This window comes from Cynara cardunculus (genome assembly GCF_001531365.2).
Source record: "Cynara cardunculus var. scolymus isolate 2C chromosome LG 10, CcrdV1, whole genome shotgun sequence".
Taxonomy (NCBI): domain Eukaryota; kingdom Viridiplantae; phylum Streptophyta; class Magnoliopsida; order Asterales; family Asteraceae; genus Cynara; species Cynara cardunculus.
In genome coordinates, this window is record NC_037537.1 from 6,443,638 (window position 1) to 6,463,885 (window position 20,248).

A 20,248-nucleotide genomic window follows, 5' to 3' on the forward strand; every position below is an offset into this window, starting at 1 on the left:
TGGGCATGCATACATGTAAGGGGCTGTTGAGCCGCCTTACTTTATTTAGAAAGGGTATAAATATGAGGGTGAGCCCCTCATACCCATTTTTCTTGTCTTTTCAAGAGGTGGTGTGCGATTTAAAGAATAATGTTGATCGGGTTGCTTTTATCAAAATTTCAAGAAGTTGGTTTTCAAAAAGAGTTTTAAGGGGAGTGATTAAATGTTTTTTAAAACTCTTTAAAATTGCATAACTGATTGTGTTATGAATTTATCACTTGGTTTTCATGTAAATCGGACAAGTGTTTGTCCGGATTGAATTAAACCGGACAAGGGCTTGACCGGATTGAACTTAAACTAGACATAGAGTCATCCGATTTAGAAAGACCGCTTGAAGTGTCGACCGGTTTATAAATAAATCGAACAAGACTTTGAGAAGGGCTGTCCATATTCATAAATCAGATAAATACTTGTGTTGTCCGGATTCATAAATCGGACAAGAGTGAATAGTGTTGATCGGATTAGCTAAACCGGCCAAGGCTTGACCGGAGATGAAGTCCAGCCAAGTCTGTGTTGACCGGATATTTATCTTGTTTATGAAAATCATATTTTAATTTTCTTTTTAAAAGAATGGGAATATGGATAAAGATGATTTTGAATTGATGATATTCCATTGGGGCATTTATGACTACGGTATGTTCTATATGGAATTATTTTGTTAAATATTTTGATGAGGAAATAAGGGTGGCATATCAAGGAGAGGTATACCATGGAATAAGGGTGGCATATCAAGGAGAGGTGTACCTTTGGATATAAGGGTGGCATTTGTATGTGTGATATGTAATATAACTTTTACTATTATATCATTTAAGATACTGTGATATGAAATCTCTATTTCCTTGTGATTTAAAGATTTAGGATCAGAGTTGTTATCGGAAATCATAGTCCGGATGTTATTGAGGAGGAAATAACAGGTTTTGGCCTAAAACTTTGAATAAACCTTGTTTAATTGAAAAGGTTTAAAACTGGTATTATGATAAACCTGGTTGAAACAAACGTATCCGGTTTGGGGTATGTTATTTAAAAAGCTGAATGCTTAACTTTGAAAAAAGGAAAAGTACTGGTAATATGTGGTACTTGTTCATATTTTTGTCTTATATATGAAAAGTTGTTTTAAATAAAGTTGGTGATTTTCGCCCTACAATTACATAAAAAGGGAACTCACTATATCATTCGGTCTAACTCTCGTTTTGTGAATTTAAATATGTATTACAGGAGGTTCAGATGGTAAGAGGAAGGGGAAAATATAATATTTTTCCTATGTGCATATCTGCTAGAAGATTTGTTTACGACATGTATAGTTTTGGTAGATGAAAGTTGATTAGTACAAGAATTGCATTTTGAATTTCTGGACCATGTATTCTGTAATGATAGATTCTTGTACTAAGGGACCAATATGGTGTATAAACATGTATTTCTTGTGTATGAAGTATATGTTACATGTAATGTGTGATATGAGGTGTTACAGAAAGCGGTATCAGAGCCTGAGTTTAAGGGATTTAGGTATTTAACAACATGATACCAAGGCTTAAACTATTTTATTGCATGTTAAGGGTCCCGGACATAGTTAGCACCATTGGAAACAAATATTTTGAGTTGAAAGAACAGTGTGTAAGATAAATTATAATTACATCTGGCTAGTGTAATTATGAATTTACAGGTACATATCTGAACTTGAATACTTCATTATATTTGGGAATATGAATATGTTATTATTAACAGTAAAATCTGCAGATGTCTAGTCGAACCCGGAGATCTGAAAGAACGGCTGGCCCTAAATCTTAGGAAAGGGAAGGGTCACCTGCTAATCTTCCGACAAGTACTTCTGGAAATAGAGATCGGGGAAGACCGAGGGGAAGAGGCAGAGGGAGAAACCAGACACAAGGAAGGGGTCGGGCTGAAACACATTCTGAGCACGCAGAATCCTATTCTGGGAATGTTCAGGAAGAACCAGTGCCACACCTAGAATATATAACCAGGGACATGCTGGCCGAGGAAATGGGAAAGTTAAGAGAAACTTTGACGTCTATTATAGGAACACCGGCAAGGGTGGAAGCAGAAAGAGTGGAACTACATCCCTCTATTCCGATTACCCATAACAAGGAAGGAGACATCAAGATGTTCCTGACCTGTATACCGCCAACTTTCTCAGGCGAGAGGGATCCAGTAAAAGCAATGTGTTGGATCAAAGAAATTGAATCTGTATTCAATACCATCCGATGTCTAGAAACCGATAAAGTGCGATTTACGGTATCGGTATTAAAGTCAAATGCTTTGTTCTAGTGGGAAGTGGAGTCTTTAGCCAGAACAGATGTCTTCCAAACATTATCTTGGGAAGAATTTGTTAACTGATTTAAAGATCAGTTCTGTCCCAAGACAGCGGTACGACAAATGGAGGAGGATTTTCTAAAGTTAGAACAGGGTAATGGAACTGTTCGAGAGTACACTGAGAAGTTTATTGAATATTTTCGATTTGCTGAACATTATATTTCATTGGAGTCCAGGAAGGTGGAAAGGTATATCTGGGGATTAAAACCCTCGATCACAGATTTTGTAATTGCTATGAATCCCAATAACCTTTCACTAACTATGGATGCGGCAGAAGTAACAGAACGGAATAAGAATCGGCAATTAGAGGGCAAGGTTGTTGAGAAAAGAAGATGGGGAGGGCCTTCATCAAACTTTCGAGGGACAAAAGCAGTAAAATATGATAGTAAAACTGAACAGAAGGTCGGTGAGAAAGTCTGTCCATAGTATCGGCAGGTTCATCAAGCTGATTGTAGATGGACCCAAGGAAGTGTGGTAAGTTTCCTAGCCAACAAAAGGTTTTTTAGTTGCAATTCCCCAGATCATATTCGACCAAACTGTCAGTTGTTAAGAACTCTGCAGTTGACTATGGGAAGTAACGTGTCAGGTACTCGGGGAAGAGCTACAGTATCTAGAGGAGGGCAAGGAGGGGCATGGGGTCGATCCTTCCATATGACGAAGAATAAGGTAGAGGCATCGCCAGATATAGTAACAGGTACCTTCTTTCTGAATTCTATATGTGCTAAGGTGTTATTTGATTATGGTGTAAACTTTTCGTTTGTGTCACCATCGTTTGCTTAAATTGCATGCTTGAATTTTGTGCTACTTGATGACGAATTAGTAGTTGATACGGCTAATAGTCAGGAATCTTACTAGTGTATTCAATAACTGTATTATTGTTATTGAGGGATGTGAGTTACCAATTCGGTTATTCCCAATGCCGATGAAGGAATTTGATGTAGTAGTGGGTATGGATTGGTTGGCAGAGCATCAGACCAGTATTATTTGTAATAAGAAAATGATCAGAATCATTTTTCCAGACCGAGGAACAGTTGTTATCTATGGTGATCGTCAGAGTCACCATACTAGTCTTTTAATAGTGATAAAAACACGAAAGTGTATCCGAAAGAAATGTCAAGGGTGTTTAGCATATGTGATTGATTTGAAGAAAGAGAAGGGAAAGGAGGAATTAATTCCGATTGTTAATGAATACCCAGAAGTCTTTCCAGAATATCTGTCTGGTTTACCACCAGACAGAGTTATTGAATTCAAAATCGATCTTATACCTGGAGCAGCACCAGTAGCCAAGGCACCGTACCGATTAGCTCCGTCAGAATTGAAGAAATTGGTTGCTCAATTGAAGGGTTTAACTGATAAAGGTTTCATTCGACCCAACACTTCACCTTGGGGTGCTTCGGTCTTATTTGTTAAGAAGAAAGATGGATCTATGCGAATGTGTATAGATATCATGAATTAAATAAGCTGACAATCAAGAACAAGTATCCTTTGCCAAAGACTGATAATTTGTTTGATCAGCTAGTGGGGGAGAGTTATTTCTCTAAAATTGACTTAAGATCAGGATATTATCAGCTTAAGGTCAGGGAAGAAGACATTGCTACAACAACTTTCCGAACTAGGTACGGGCATCACTAATTTCTAGTTATGCCATTCGTCTTAACTAATGCGCCCGCAACCTTTATGGATTTGATGAATAGGGTATGTAAGGAATATCTTAATAAATTCGTTATTGTATTTATCGATGATATTCTTATATACTCTAAAACCAAAGAGAAACACGCAGAACATCTTCGTCTAATATTGGACTTACTGAAAAGAGAAAAGTTGTATGCAAAATTGTCCAAGTGTGAATTCTGGTTAAGGGAAGTTCAGTTTTTCATGTCATATCAGAAGCAGGGGGTGAAGGTAGATCTAGCTAAAATAGAAGCAGTTGAAAAGTGGGAAGCCCCGAAAACTCCTACTGAAGTTTGAAGCTTTTTGGGATTGACAGGCTATTATCGTAAATTCATTCAGGACGTTTCTAAAATAGTCGTGCCATTGACCAAATTGACTCGAAAGAACGTCAAATTTCAGTGGGAGGAAGAACAAAAAATAGCCTTTCAACTGTTAAAAGATCATATCTGCAGCGCTCCGGTATTAACCTTACCAGATGGATTAGAAGATTTTGTAGTTTTTAGTGATGCCTCGAAACTGGGATTGAGATGTGTTTTGATGCAAAGAGGAAAAGTAATTTCCTATGCATCAAGACAACTGAAGGATCATGAGAAACAGTATCCAGCTCACGATATGGAACTGGCCGTGGTGGTGTTTGCGTTGAAAATATGGAGACCATATCTTCTGGGAACAAGGTGCCAGATTTATACTGATCATAAAATTATGCAGCATTTGTTCAGTCAGAAAGAATTAAATATGCGACAGCGTCGATGGATTTAACTTGTTAATGACTATATTGTGAAATTCTCTACCACCCAGGAAAAGTCAACGTGGTAGCTGACGCTTTGAGTAGAAAAGAAAAGAGTGGGACTATTAAAACTGTGGCAATGAGAATAAATATAGCTCCTGATACTCATAAAGAAATTCTGAGATGCTAGAAAAAAGCCATGAAAGAATATTTTATCAAGTTAGAAAAATTGGGTAAGATGATTACGACTTTGGAATTGAACAATGAAGGAATTTTATGCTTTCAAGGGTGAATTTAGGTACCAAGCTTTGGAGATATCCTGAAAACTATTTTGAATGAAAGCCATAAGTCTTGTTACTCTATTCATCCAGGTACCAATAAGATGTACAAAGATCTGAAATCATTTTATTGGTGGCCCGGATTAAAGAAAGATATAGCTAGGTATGTGGAACAATGTATAACGTGTTTACAGGTTAAGATTGAGCATCAGAAACCATATGGAAGTCTTCAATCTCTGGAGATTCCTGTTTGGAAGTGGGATCATATTACAATGGATTTCGTCATGAAGTTACCTCGAACTCCAAAGGGGTATGATGCAATCTGGGTAATTGTTGATCGCCTATCTAAATCTGCGTATTTTCTACCTATAAAAGAAGGATAATCTTTAGAAAAGTTAGCACAAATTTATATTAAAGAGATTGTAACCAGCCATGGTGTTCCACTATCTATTATCTCTAATAGAGATAGTCGCTTCACTTCAAAGTTTTGGGAAAGTTTGTAGAAAGCTTTGGGGTCTGAAATCCGACTAAGTACAGCCTATCATCCGCAAACTATTGGACAAAGTGAAAGAACTATCCAGACTCTCAAAGATATGTTGAGAAATTGTATTATAGACTTCGGGGGATCGTGGGAAGATCATTTTCCATTAATAGAGTTTGAGTATAATAATAGTTACCATTCCAGCATTCAAGCGGCACCTTATTAAGTACTATATGGACGTAAATGTCGAATGCTGTTGTGTTGGAACAAGGTAGAAGAAAGGCAGTTGACGGGTCCTGAGATTGTTCAAGAAACTTCCGAGAAGATTGAACAGATCCGTTAAAGAATTAGAACAACACAAGGCAGCCAGAAAAGTTATGCCGATCATTGACGAAAACCGATAAAGTTTTATGTGGGTGGTCTTATAATGTTGAAAGTTTCTTCCTGGAAAGGTGTCATCAGATTCGGAAAGAAAGGTAAGCTCAATCGGATATATGTTGGGCCCTTCAAAATATGTAAACGAATTGGGCCAGTAGCTTATCAGTTGGAGCTACAAGAAGAGCTTAGCCTGATCCCAACACTTTTCATGTATCAAACTTGCAGAAGTGTTTAGCAGATCCAAGTTTAGTTGTACCGCTTCCATAAGTTAAATTGGACAGTAAGTTGAACTTTGTAGAGACACCAGAAACAGTGATCGACCGAAAGATCAGGATGTTGAGAAACAAAGAGATCAGCTTGGTTAAGGTACAGTGGAAGTTTCAAAAGGGATCAGAGGCAACTTGGGAATTGGAATCGAAAATGAAAAAAAGAGTATTTGTGGCTTTTTGATTAAAGGAATTGTGGACGGAATTCTTTTGAGGAGTGGATAATATGATAACCGGATCTTGGCTATCACATGAGGTAATTAATATGTGATTTTTTGTTAAATGTTTATGTGATAGCATGATAAATTGTTATATTTGATCATGCTAGTGTGTGAAAATATGTGCATAAATGAGTATGCATCAAATATGTGGGTATTAATATGTGTGATTAAAATTTATATATATATATATATATATATATATATGCATAATATGTTTTATGCAAAAAACGGATTCATACATGGTAAGTATGCATGGGCATGCATACATGTAAGGGGCTGTTGAGCCGCCTTACTTTATTTAGAAAGGGTATAAATATGAGGGTGAGCCCCTCATACCCATTTTTCTTGCCTTTTCAAGAGGTGGTGTGTGATTTAAAGAATAGTGTTGATCGGAATACTTTTATCAGAATTTCAAGAAGTTGGTTTTCAAAAAGAGTTTTAATGTGAGTGATTAAATGCTTTTTAAAACTCTTTAAAATTGCATAACTGATTGTGTTATGAATTTATCACTTGGTTTGCATGTAAATCGGACAAGTGTTTGTCCGGATTGAATTAAACCGGACAAGGGTTTGACCGGATTGAAATTAAACCGGACATAGGATCGTCCGATATAGAAAGACTGCTTGAAGTGTCGACCGATTTATAGATAAATCGGACAAGACTTTTAGAAGTGTTGTCCGGATTCATAAATCGGACAAGAGTGAATAGTGTTGACCGGATTAGCTAAATCGGCCAAGTCTGTGTTGACCGGATTTTTATATTACTTATGAAAATCATATTTTAATATTCTTTTCAAAAGAATGGGAATATGGATAAAGATGATTTTGAATTGATGATATTCCATTGTGACATTTATGACTGCTGTCTGTTCTATATAAAATTATTTTGTTAAATGTTTTGATGAGGAAATAAGGGTGACATATCAAGGAGAGGTATACCATGGGATAAGAGTGGCATATCAAGGAGAGGTGTACCATGGGATAATGGTGGCATATCAAGGAGAGGTGTACCATGGGATAATGGTGGCATATCAAGGAGAGGTGTACATTTGGATATAAGGGTGGCATTTGTATGTGTGATATGTAATATAACTTTTACTATTATATCCTTTAAGATATTGTGATCTGAAATCTTTATTTCTTTGTGATTTAAAGATTTAGGATCAAATTTATTATCGGAAATCATAGTCTGGATGTTATTCAGGAGGAAATAACAGGTTTTGGCCTGAAACTTTGAATAAACCTTGTTTAATTGAAAAGATTTAAAAGTGGCATTATGATAAACCTGGTCAAAACAAACCTATGAGGTTTGGGGTTTGTTATTTAAAAAGCTGAATGCTTAACTTTGAAAAGTGGAAAAGTACTGGTAATATGTGGTACTTGTTCATATTTTTGTCTTATATATGAAAAGTTGTTTTAAATAAAGTTTTGGTGATTTTCGCCCTACAATAACATAAAAAGGGAACTCACTAGACCATTCGGTCTAACTCTCATTTTGTGATTTTAAAATGTATTACAGGAGGTTCAGATGGTAAGGGGAAGGGGAAAATATAATATTTTCCTATGTGCATATCTGCTAGAAGATTTGTTTACAACATGTATAGTTTTGGTAGATAAGTTGATTAGTACAACAATTGCATTTTGAATTTCTGGACCATGTATTCTGTAATGATAGATTCTTGTACTAAGGGACCAATGTGGTGTATAAACATGTATTTCTTGTGTATGAAGTATGTGTTACATGCAATTGTGTGGTAATGGTTGTTACATTGACATTAAAAAGACCCAAACTTGATCATAGAAAACAAAAACCAGAAAACCCCCCACCTCGATCGCCGACACCATGGCTAGGGTTTTGCTTCGTGCATCGTACCTAAACCTTACAGTAGCAACCATTGCCCTGCTCCGATCTAGTGTCGATATTCTTTTAACACTGCCACCGCATAGTCGCTCGATGTATCAGTATTGTTGCCACATCGTAGCGTCATGCCAATTTAAGCTCTTGTGCCGATTTAGGTTCGACAGCGCCATGAAACCTGTGTTGTGTTTGTTTCGGCCACATCGTGGCACCGAGTCGTTGCTGCCTCACCTGCTCTGCGCCCCCCATGTCGATTATGTGCCACACACTGCTGCTAGTCCATTGCACCGCATGGCGGGTGCTATTATGGGTCAGCGGTTGTTCCAACTCCATGCTTAAGGAGACTATGACCTCGTGTTGGTTAACCAAATCTCGACCTGATTTTTGGGCCACCTGGTGATAGTTGTTGGTCTTGGACTACGGCTACACCGCGTCTAGGTTTTCGCATTTTTGGGTCGAAGCTTTTGGTAAAATGCTATGAGCTGAGAAGTCTGGATTGTACGTCATGGTTTCATGGGCCGTAACTGCTTATTCGGTTTTATCTTTATGGAGTTTTTCGTTTAGTGGTTATGTTGGTCCTAGCCGGATCTACATGAGTTTAGAGGCGAACAGTTTGTAGAAGGGGGGGGGGATGAATTCAAACACGGAAACTTTCACTTAAAAAATATTTATTGATATAGAAGGATCAATACAGATTTTTACAGATTGTTTGCGGAAATAGAAAAGGTAAAGAAAACATATCTAAAACAATCTAGAATTACACATAGATACACTTAGAAAATATAAGAAATTTGCTGAATAAGATAAAGACATAAAGGTTTTCTTCTTGGGTATGAACCTTAGAATTAGAGAGAAATTCTAACTTGCTTGAAGATAAGCGTATGTATGTGTTGTGGTGCATGAGTTAGAAGAGCACTCAACTATTTATACACATTGCATTAAATGCAATCTAGAAGAGGTAGAACACGTGTCAAGCTTTTAGATGAAAGCTTGTCCTTTGCTACAGTGAATAGTACTATTGTTTATTCATGACAAGACATCCTTTCATGGAGTTGGTGGGTACTAGAGTTGACTAGTCGGCTCCGTGCAATACTATACTTATGAGAGGATATGGGTTTTCCCTTTGTGTGTGGAAGAACAAGACAAAAACAATCGTGCATGGCAAGCTTCATTTGATCACTGAATGCTGGAATAACACTCGAGGTTTCTTCAGCAATTACTGAGGCTTGTGCAGATTTCACACGTATGTTGATCAGGTTGTAATCAGTGAATACCGCTTCAGATCACGAACGCACTAGTCACTATTCTTCAGTTTCAATCTTCAACATTCACTGAAGGTTCTTGGGTGTGAGTTTTGTCTTCTTGAAGTATCGTTGTCGCTGTAGAATTGCAATACATGTTTCAGCGATCACTGAATAGACTCAGTGATGATCGTTGAAACTAAAAAGACAGAAACATAATACTTCGAAAGGTAAAAGGAATTACCATCAAATCAATGAGAGAGAGGATCAACAATCTCCCCCTATTTGATGATGACAAAACAACATAAAGAAAATTGCCTTAAGGTATAATAGCAAGGAAAAGTTACACATAAAGTACATGTCCCTTTTAACTAAATCCATTCCAGCTATACTCATAGTTGTTGTCTTCATACCATCTATTGAACCTTTTCTGATTAACAAAATCATTGGTTCTGTATGTTGAGCACATGATTCTTTTCTTGCTAAGATTGATCAATTCATTAGTGGATCTCATAATGCAAGGAAGAACAGGGTTAGTTACAACAAATTTATGAGGCAAAGCAGAATCAACTTTATTAACCCAAATTTGTTTAGCTTTTGAAAAATAATTGGGTGATCCAATAACATACCCTTGATAAAACTAATTTGAAGAACGAGACTTGATCTTAAAAACAGTTGATTTAGGGCTGCTTGAATGACTGTTGGATTTAACACTGGAATAGTCATAGAAGCAACTTTTACACTAAGATTGAGAACCAGTTGAGCTTTTAGCATTTGAAAAGTCTTTTACTTTATAAATAAACTGGTCTCTCTCATCAGCAACTAAATCATATTTTCTTTTCAGTTTAGATCTCATATTTAACTCAATAACAAGTTCTGTCTCTAGATCAGACAATTTCGTTGAAGATTCCAAAATCCTACTTTCCAACTCTTTCTTCAGCTTTTCAAAAACTTTCCTTTCTTTCTCAAATTCCTTTCTTTCTCAAATTCCTTTCTCTCTTCATCTGAACTTCCCTTTTAATTTTCAGAAGCAATGTCAAGCCATTTCTTCTTCTCTGTAAGCTCTTTGGCAATCGCAACATTTTTCTTAGCAATGTTTTTCTTTTTAAGAGCAAACACTTTCTTTTCTTCATCTAGTGCTTTCTTCTTCTGAACAATGCTGTCAAACAATTCCAAATTTTTGCTTAGACATTTTTCTTTAAACTTTTTCTTCTCTTTATCAAACTTGGCTCGTTCCAAGATGATAACTTGTTCAAAATCATATATTTGCTTTGAAAGCATTTTGGCATTCAGCTTCAAATAGTTAATCTTGCTTTCAAAAGATTTTTTTTAGTATCAAATCTATTTTCAGCTTATATCATCTTATCCTTCTCTTTTTCCAAAACTTTTCTTTCAGCAACCAAACTCTTCTCATCTTCTATTATCTTATCTTTATCCTTTTCCAATAATTTCCTTTCATCAACCAAACTCTTTTCAGCTTCATGTAGTTTCTCTGTTAGCTCCTCAATCTCTTTATTCTTCTTTTCTTGAGAGTTCCTTTCCGTATTCAGTTCATTTTCCACTTTACGAATTTTATTTGCCAAATCTTGCTTTATTTTGTTCCAATTTCTCACTTCTACATCAAACTTTTTTCTTTCAGAATCCAAAGTGTTTTGAAGATCACTAATCCTAAACATGAAACTGTTTTCAATACGTTCTCTAGTTTCTTTATTCTCTAGTTTTAATTTTTTTTAATAAATTCCTCGTTAAGATAATTTTCACGAAACACATTCACATATTTTTCTTTATAATCCTTCAGACTATTTTCCAATTCACAACCTTTTCTTTCAAATCCTTATTTTCTTTCTCAAAAAATGATGCCATTTAAAATTCAAGATTGATCAAACAAAAAATCTATGCAGTACAGGAAATTGATCAAAGAAACACTTTCCAAAAATATTTCAAAGATCTCACACAGATTTCAAAATTCAGACTTTGCAAACTTTCCAGAAGATCAAGAATTATTCAGATTGAAAATCCAGACAAAAACAGTCAACAATAAGTAATCACAATTAAAAATCAAGACAGTCAAAACTGCTCAAGATGATGACTATTTAAATGAACAACAATAAAAAAAAGAGAATCCAAAAATCTCAAAACTGCTCAAAATGGTGGCCAAGTAACTTAACCAGTTAGGCTAGTTACAATTCAAATAATGAAACTTGAACAAAACAGTGACCAAATTGAGATAAAACTCGGGCAAAAACAATGACTAAAATGGACTAAGTATGGACAAGGGTTTGTGAAAGATGGACTAAACACAAAACAGTTGGATAAATCGGACAAGTCAGTGTCCGGGAATGGTTCAAGATATGGTGGAGCTCGCTCAAGGAAGTGACCGAGTTAGATTGAAATGGTTGATCAAAAATGATGAAGTCAGGATAAACTTGTGTCCGAGGATGGTCCTATACGGATAGGATGGTGACCAAGGATTGTCTAGTACAAATGAGTGATCAAGAAATAATGGAATCCAGATATTTCTATGAACGAGGTAGTGGAGCTCGGACAAGGCTATGTCCGAGGAAGATGCAATCCAGATACACTAAGTGACCGAGGAAGGTTGATCTCCGGATATGGTTGTGACAGTAGAATATGCAATCCGGATAGGCTAGCACGCGGAGAAGTTTTAAGCTCGAACAAGTCTTTAGACGGGAACATCCAAGTCCGGATGATACAATGTCCGAGAAGGGATGGTCTCCGGTTGAAGCTGTGTGCGAGGAAAGTGAAACTCGGACAAGCCTATGTCCGAGGAAGCAGAATCCAGATGAAGAGGCGTGCGAGGAAAAATGGAATTCGGATATGCTTATGTCCGAGGAAGAGTTAGTCAGGTTGAGAAATAGGTTGAGCGATTAAGGCAGCCTATGTCCGATTTAGATGATGTAAAGACCAACAAAATTGACCAAAACAACCTCTAACAAAAAATTTCAAAAACTTTTAATCAAAAATGGATCAAAATCTAGAATTTTAAGATTTTTGACCAAGAACACAAAGTGTTTCAAACTCAACAAATTTCATCAAATCTGTAAAGGTAATGATCAAAACACAAAATCTTATGAATAACAATGATTCACGATCCAAAAACGCACACAGTGATCACCATTTTAACAAACAAACATTCAAAAATGAAAGATTTGAGTAAAAATTTTATGAATGACAATGATGAACACTCAAGAACATTATGAACATTCAAGAAAAAAAATCAGATTTTTTCCAGAAAATTTGCAACTTTTTATGAATTTCTTCAAACAAACTTCACTGCAAACTTGCTCTGATACCAATTGTTTGCCCCTAATCTTCAATCGTCTTCAAGAACATGATAAAATGACATTCTTCAAAGTATGATACTTGAGAGAAAAAGTCAACAAGTCAATGTGTTTATTATTTTACTAAAGCTCACTTACACGAGGATTATTACAATTAAGCTCTCTTCTAATTCTTACTATTAACCACTAATCAAGAACCATTTATAGGTCAACACAAAATACAAAAGTCAAAGTCAACTAACAAGAAATACAAAGTCAAACTTTCAAGAATGAATACAATAAATCTCTAAAATTCAATCATAACATTATGGTTTTTAATAAACCAGTATATATTATGTGAATGTCTGTTATTTAAAAGAACACTTAAAATGATGTTTATGTATTTATTTATTTGAAAACAAATAAAATATGAAATTCATGTGGTTTTTGTATGTGTATTTGTTTGCTTTTTTTAAATTATTTATATTATATGATGTGTTCTTTGTTTTATTATGCTTAAAGTTATTTAAATTTGTTTAAAGTTTTATTTATTTATTTATATAATATCATATTTAAAATATGTAATAAAAAATGATTTTTTTATTGGGTATAGATTGATTTTGCTATACACGCGACAAGATTAAAGATTTTGTATGAAAAAAGAGAATTTTTTTTATAAATTCGGTAAATAAAAAAAATTGACCTATGTAATATTTTGAAGATATTTATTTAATGATGATTTAAAGTTTTAGTTATCTATTAGAAGAATTGATCATAACATAAGGTCAATAAATTAATCATTATATATGCATGAGGTGACATTGTAATATTTCAACATTAATTTGATTTTTTATCTACAAAACTTATCGTCACCGTACAACACACGATGCACAAAACTAGTTATGTTAAAAAAGACTTTGTTAAATGACTTATGTATCTTGTAAATATCTCTTATATATCTTAATACCTAATTTCCTAAGTATGACGTCCATTTCCCTTATATTTCACCGAAACTTCAATCAATGGCATGAAAAACATCAATCAATGCAAATTCAAAGTTATTAAAAGAGACTTGTAATGGAAAAAATAGAACAAGAGTTGATCTTTTATGGTAACTGCATTTCTTCTCCAAATTTTGAAGACAAGTACAGAATGTTACTCGATAAGAATGAACTAAAGATAAAATTTCCAACAGGACAATTAAAAAATGACTAATGGTAGTCACATGCTTTTCATGATATCACTTGTAACTTGAAGTTTGATATCAAAATCATCTGTTTACCTTGCTCATGGAATGAACGTTAATTGGCCAAAAATTGCAAATGCACATCAATGATCGGATCTTATTTTAAAATTTTCCATGAATGTAATTCTTTTTAAGCCATTTGGGATTGACAAGCAATTGGGGATGCAATTATTTGTTGAACAAAAATTCAAGCAGGCTAAGAAGCAATATTAAAAACTTATAACAAAATGACACACAATAATTGATCATTTTCGATCCCTGGCTATTGTCTTATGGATCTTTGATATGACGTGTAAAAATGGCCCTTTTTTAGAACTTGTGTAAATCGTCCATCATTCTTTACATGCATCTACAACCGTATAAAAAGGTATCCAATTTTTTACATGATAAACCGTGTATAAAAAGTCAATTTCTCCATCAGCTTCACTTTTTAGCCATATTTTCAAATCAATTCTCAAACTAGCCATTTTTTACACAAGTGCATATTTTCTTTATGCAAATGCGTATATCCTTACGTAAGTTTGTAAGTCTTTGTATATTTTTTTAATGCAAATGCGTACTTTTTTATGCAATGCCCATATTTTCATCTCTTTTATTTGAAAAATGTGGTTTAAGCAAATGCTTGAAAACGTGGCTACAAAAAATAGCTAGTTTAGGAATTCGCTTAAAAAATGTAGCTAAAAATTGAATGGGGATGAGAAGATTGACTATTTTGGTCAATTTCCCTATAAAAAGGGGAACTGCAATTGTGTAATAAAAAAACCCGTTTTGTAGTAGCGTGATAAGATCTTCAATGAATCCATAATTAGAGCTAAGGAGACATGAAATGGAAGAAGAGAAGAAAAGTGGATACTTTCATGGCTATGTTAGTTATTTTAGTCGATCTGAGGTGTTTTGTGTAACTGGATTCACAAGAGAATGAAGGGGTTGATAACTAAGATATGATACGGGTTAGGAGATTCGAAAAGCACATTATAAGCTACCTATAACCCAAAGTCCTTAGAGGTCGCCATATGGCAGGGGCACGGGGTCATGCCCTCTTGTGGTCCAATTAACGGGCAGCGCCACTCAGGTACCAAAAACGATATACTAATTGTTATTCAAAGGAACGTTCTAAAAGCTTTGTGCTTTCTGAAATTTCTAATTCTAAATATAGTTCAGAAAGATTCATGTTTTAGGAAAAACTACTGAAATATAAGTGCGGTCAAAAGCTATGTTTAGAAAATTTGTCTTGGTTCATAAATGTATAAGTTTTCTAGAATTTCTAAGTCTGGATACTACAAAAGGTATGTTCACAAGCCTTAATTTGTTAGTTCAGAAAGCTATATGTTTTCTCGAATTTCTATCCCTGGAGAGTTCATAAGAGAAGTCGTCTTATTACCTTCGTTCAGAAGGTAAAACTTCAGAAGGACGGACTTGGAGTAAGAAGATATTTCACCTTTCTGAACTTTTAGTGCAGATACCATTTGTAACCGCCCATTAATTACTTAATTAATTCTGGTAACTATATCTTTTAAAGCTGCATTCATTCTTGTCTTTAATGTACAAGACATTATACCTTTGTTATGCTTATTGACTATCGATTTCGGGATAAATCGTTAGTGTGAATTGAAATTGTCGTTGAGCTAAAAGGATCCTCTCTTCTATATTTCCACTTCAAGTTTCGTCTAATTTAATTTTGCATGCATTGCTTGAAGTTCTTCTCACCCTTAATAAAGAATATGTGAAATATAAAGGAAATTGATGGAATACTTAGAAAATTGGGGTTTATGATAAGACATATTAACAGGATTTTACTTATTAAATCATTGTGTGTTTTAAACCAAGATCCATAAAAAATAGTTAGGGATATGCAATCATTGTGTGTTTTACTTATTAACAGGATTTTTTTTGTTGCTTCTTTGTCTGCTTGAAAATTTGTTCAACAAATACTTGGATCCCATCTTACTAGCTTGTAAACCCCAAATGGTTTAGATTCAAATACATTTTTGGAAAAAACTTGTGATAGGCATTTGCATTTTTGGCATCAAATTTTGGAGAAGGTGTGAAGTCCCCATAAAAGGATTCATTATATATTGTTCTTTCTTTTTCCAATTCAAAAAGATTCCATGAAACATAGGGAAATTGATGGAATAGCTAGAAAATTAGGGATGAAGATAAGAGATATATCAAATATCTATAAGACAACAACTAGGGATTGATGGTAATCAATCACATGTGATTTACTTAGGGTCCGTTTGTGTAACACCTCCCATATAAACCACCATTCCAACAAATGACGCTTAATAACATAACAAACGTGTATACAACATTATACAAGTTCCAATACATACAGCAGATCAGTCAAAACTATACATGTAAGAAATGAGTCTGAACTCAATCAAAAGGTGATCTAACAGAATAAAAGTATTTCAACTGCCAATCACATATTTCCCTTGCCGTTTATTTTCCACCCTGAGCTGACATGCAAAATAAATTTTACAACAACTGGGGGTTAGACTGAAAGTTCTAGTGAGTGATCTCCCTCGTATAAAATTTTGCACATTTATAAAAATAAAAATAATAAATTCAATCCAAATTTCAGCTGTTAAAACTGTTACAGCTTCTTGCCATCTATCGCAAATAAACCTGCCAACTATTGCCGCTGGCCCGCCATCTATTGCAGGTATCCTGCGTACTATCGCGGCTGGCCCGCCATTTATCATCCTACCAATTATTGTGGTTGCCCCGCCATCTATCACATGTATCATGCCACTATCGCGGCTGCCCCGCCATCTATCGTAGTTATCCCACCATGTATCTGTAATGCACAAACATAATAAACAAAACTTGGAATATCCACAAAGAACCATTGTTGTGTGATAAATACTCTTATGGACAACACATGGGTGATACATGCCCACATCGGACAACACTTGGGCGATGAATGCCCTCATCGGACAACACATGGGCGATGAACGCCCTCACCGGACAACACATTGGGCTATGAATGCCCAATCCGGTTAACCCTTTGGGCGATGAACGCCCTCACCGGACAACACTTGGTCGATGAATTCCCTCATTGGACAACACATTGGGCGATGAGCACCCAATCCGGTAAAGGATTTGGGCGATGAGCACCCAATCCGGTCAAAGCTTTGGGCGATGACCCAGCCTTATCAGATGTAGTGTTAGGCGGTAAAACATTACAGACTTAGAACAAAACTTTGCATAATACTTTAACATGTTACTATGAATCCAATATACTACATAATATTCATACATCAAAGCAACTTACGTAAAACATTATAACACATAATTTACCAAAATGTTGTAAAAACTCACCTCGTGATATTAACCAAACCTTACTGAGTCTAATCAGTTCTTCTTTACTTCTTCAAGAGAATTTTCTCAAATTAAACCAACCAAGGAAACCCTCCCCTTCTTTCAAACTTTCTATTTATAGAAGGTTTAAGAGATGAGGCGGTGCATGCCCCAGCCTCACCTCCCCCCCCCCCATGCAACAATCCCTAAACAAAATACTAGTGGTCCAAAACTTTGAATCACATGGAGGTGAATACAATTTTCACCAATAATCCCTCAGCTTCCAACATACTTCAGATTTTACCCCTGAACTTTCCGTTACTATAATATTTTTGAAACTCGACCAGCTACAATTTAAAACCAATCATTACAATATCCCATCCTTAGAAGAATTTCGTCCCGGAATTCCACTAAGTAAACAAATGAGAATATTTTTCTCTCATCTCAGACTCGGGTTCCCAGGTGGCTTCTTGCCCCTTATGATAATGTCACTGAACCTTCACTAATCTGATCTCTTTATTTCTTAGCACTTTTACTTTGAAATCTTTAATGGCATCAGGGGTCTCTTCAAAATATAACTTTTTCATCAATTCTGATTTCTGGTAGTGGCACTGCTACCTCTGGATTTACTAAACACTTCCTTAGGTTTGATACATGAAAAGTGTTATGAATACCACTTAACTCCATAGAAAGCTCTAGTTTGTATGCCCTTCTCTAACCCGTTCAAGGATAAGGAATGGTCCAATATACCATGGGCTCAACTTACCTTTATTCCCAAAACAAACAACTCCATTTTGGGGGTGATACTTTCAATATCACCTTATCACCAATTTGAAACTCAATCGACTTATGACGTTTTGTTGGTCTTGTTAGGGTCTACAAGATGTGTATAACAGTTTGTAGAGGGGGGATGAATACAAACACAGTATTTTCAAATTTAAAATATATATTGATAAGAAAAGATCAATACAGATTTTACAAGACTATTTACGGAAAGATAAGGTAAGAAAAACCTATCTAAACAATCTTAAGTTTACACACTAAATCTTAGCAAATAAGAAAAGATTTGATGTTAAAGAAGTAGAAGAAAGTAAGTTCTTTCTGGGAGTGAACTTGTTTAGAATGCAATAAAAGGGATTCTAACTTGCTCATGAAGATGAGCGTATTTGTTCTTAGATGTGTGTTCTTTTACTTAAGCACAAGAAAGCTTAGAGTAAGGTTTAGGTTAAGAGTATCTCTGCATGAAGATAGAACACATCTATTTATACCTATTGCATTAAATGCACATTTAACGCAACGTGGTAGAGTTAGAACGCGTTTCAAGCCTTAAGGGGAAGGCTTGTCCTTTGCTACAATGAATAGTACAAAAGCCTATTCATGAGCAGACATGCTTTCACAAAGTTGGTGGATAATAGAGTCAACTAGTAGACTCCGTACCGTACTAACGTTTAGAAAGCGTATGAGTTTGTCCTTTATGTGTATAAGGACAAGACAACAACAATCGTGTTTAGCAAGCTTCATTTGATCACTAAATGCTGGAATAACGTGAAGGTCTCTTCAGCATTCGCTGAGGCTTGGGTAGTCTTTACACATATGTAGACAGGTTGGTAATCATTGAATACCGCTTCAGATCACGTACTCGCCAGTCTCTAATTTCAGTTCTAGTCTTCGACATTTGCTGAAGGTTCTTTGGGATGAGTGTTGTCTTCTTGAAGTATCGTTGTTGCTGATTGGATTTACAATACAAGTTCTTCAGCGATCACTGAACAGACGCAATGCAGATCGCTGGAAGTGAAAAGACAGGAAAAAAAACATCGCATAGAATAGAAGGGATTATCATGAAATCACTGAGAGAGAGGATCAACATGTTTATCAGTGTAACTTTTCTACCGATCCTGCGCTACTTTCATTCATTCACAAATCTGATTAATCTTACCCGCCGTTAGCTGAACTATATCAGGTCTAGCCAATTCTATCTCGCCCATTTCGTTTCTACACAATGGTTTTCGACATTTTCGTTCGTACAATACTTCAAAAGGTGTTGCTTGAACACTCGAATGATAATTGTTGTAAGAGAACTCAATCAAAGACAAATGACTATCCCACGCTCCTCCAAAATCTATTACACATGGCCGCAACATATCTTCAAGCGTTTGGATCGTTCGTTCACTTTGCTCATCGGTCTGTGGATGGTAAGCAGTACTCAATTTTATCTGTGAACCCATTTCTCTTTGATAACTTTTCAAAAACATATATGTGAATCGACTGTCTCGATCAGAAATAATTGACAATGGAACACTGTGACGTGTTACCATTTCATTAATATACAATTTCGCTAGTCGATCCATTGAGTACGATTCTTTCATTGGCAATAAATGAGCGGATTTGGATAAGCGATCCGTGACAACCCATATAGCATCAAAGCCTTTTGGTGTTCTAGGTAGCTTAGTTATGAAATCCATAGTAATGTAATCCCACTTCCAAACTGGAATATCTAATGACTGCAACTTACCGTAAGGGCGTTGATGCTCTATCTTCATCAGCAAGTAAGTCATACACTCCTCAACATGTCTTGCTACATCATTCTTCGTTCCCAGCCACCAATGAATCCTTAATGTTTCATGGAATGAGGAATCATTATGAATGGTGAGAACTTCAATATATGCAAATTTAAACATAAAAATACCTTGTGTTGAATAAGGTAGTGTTGCACAAAAAGTTGTAGAAGGTATAGTGCGACAACACGAGACGAACAAAAAAGTATGAGGTACCTTGTTGCTTAGTCCAACTATATATATATATAGACAGAATAATAACCTTAAACTATATCTTATATTATATATAATATTTTTAAGTATTATATATTTTTATTTATAAGTATTTTAAATTAATATATATCTATAAATATATATAAACTATAACATAGATATT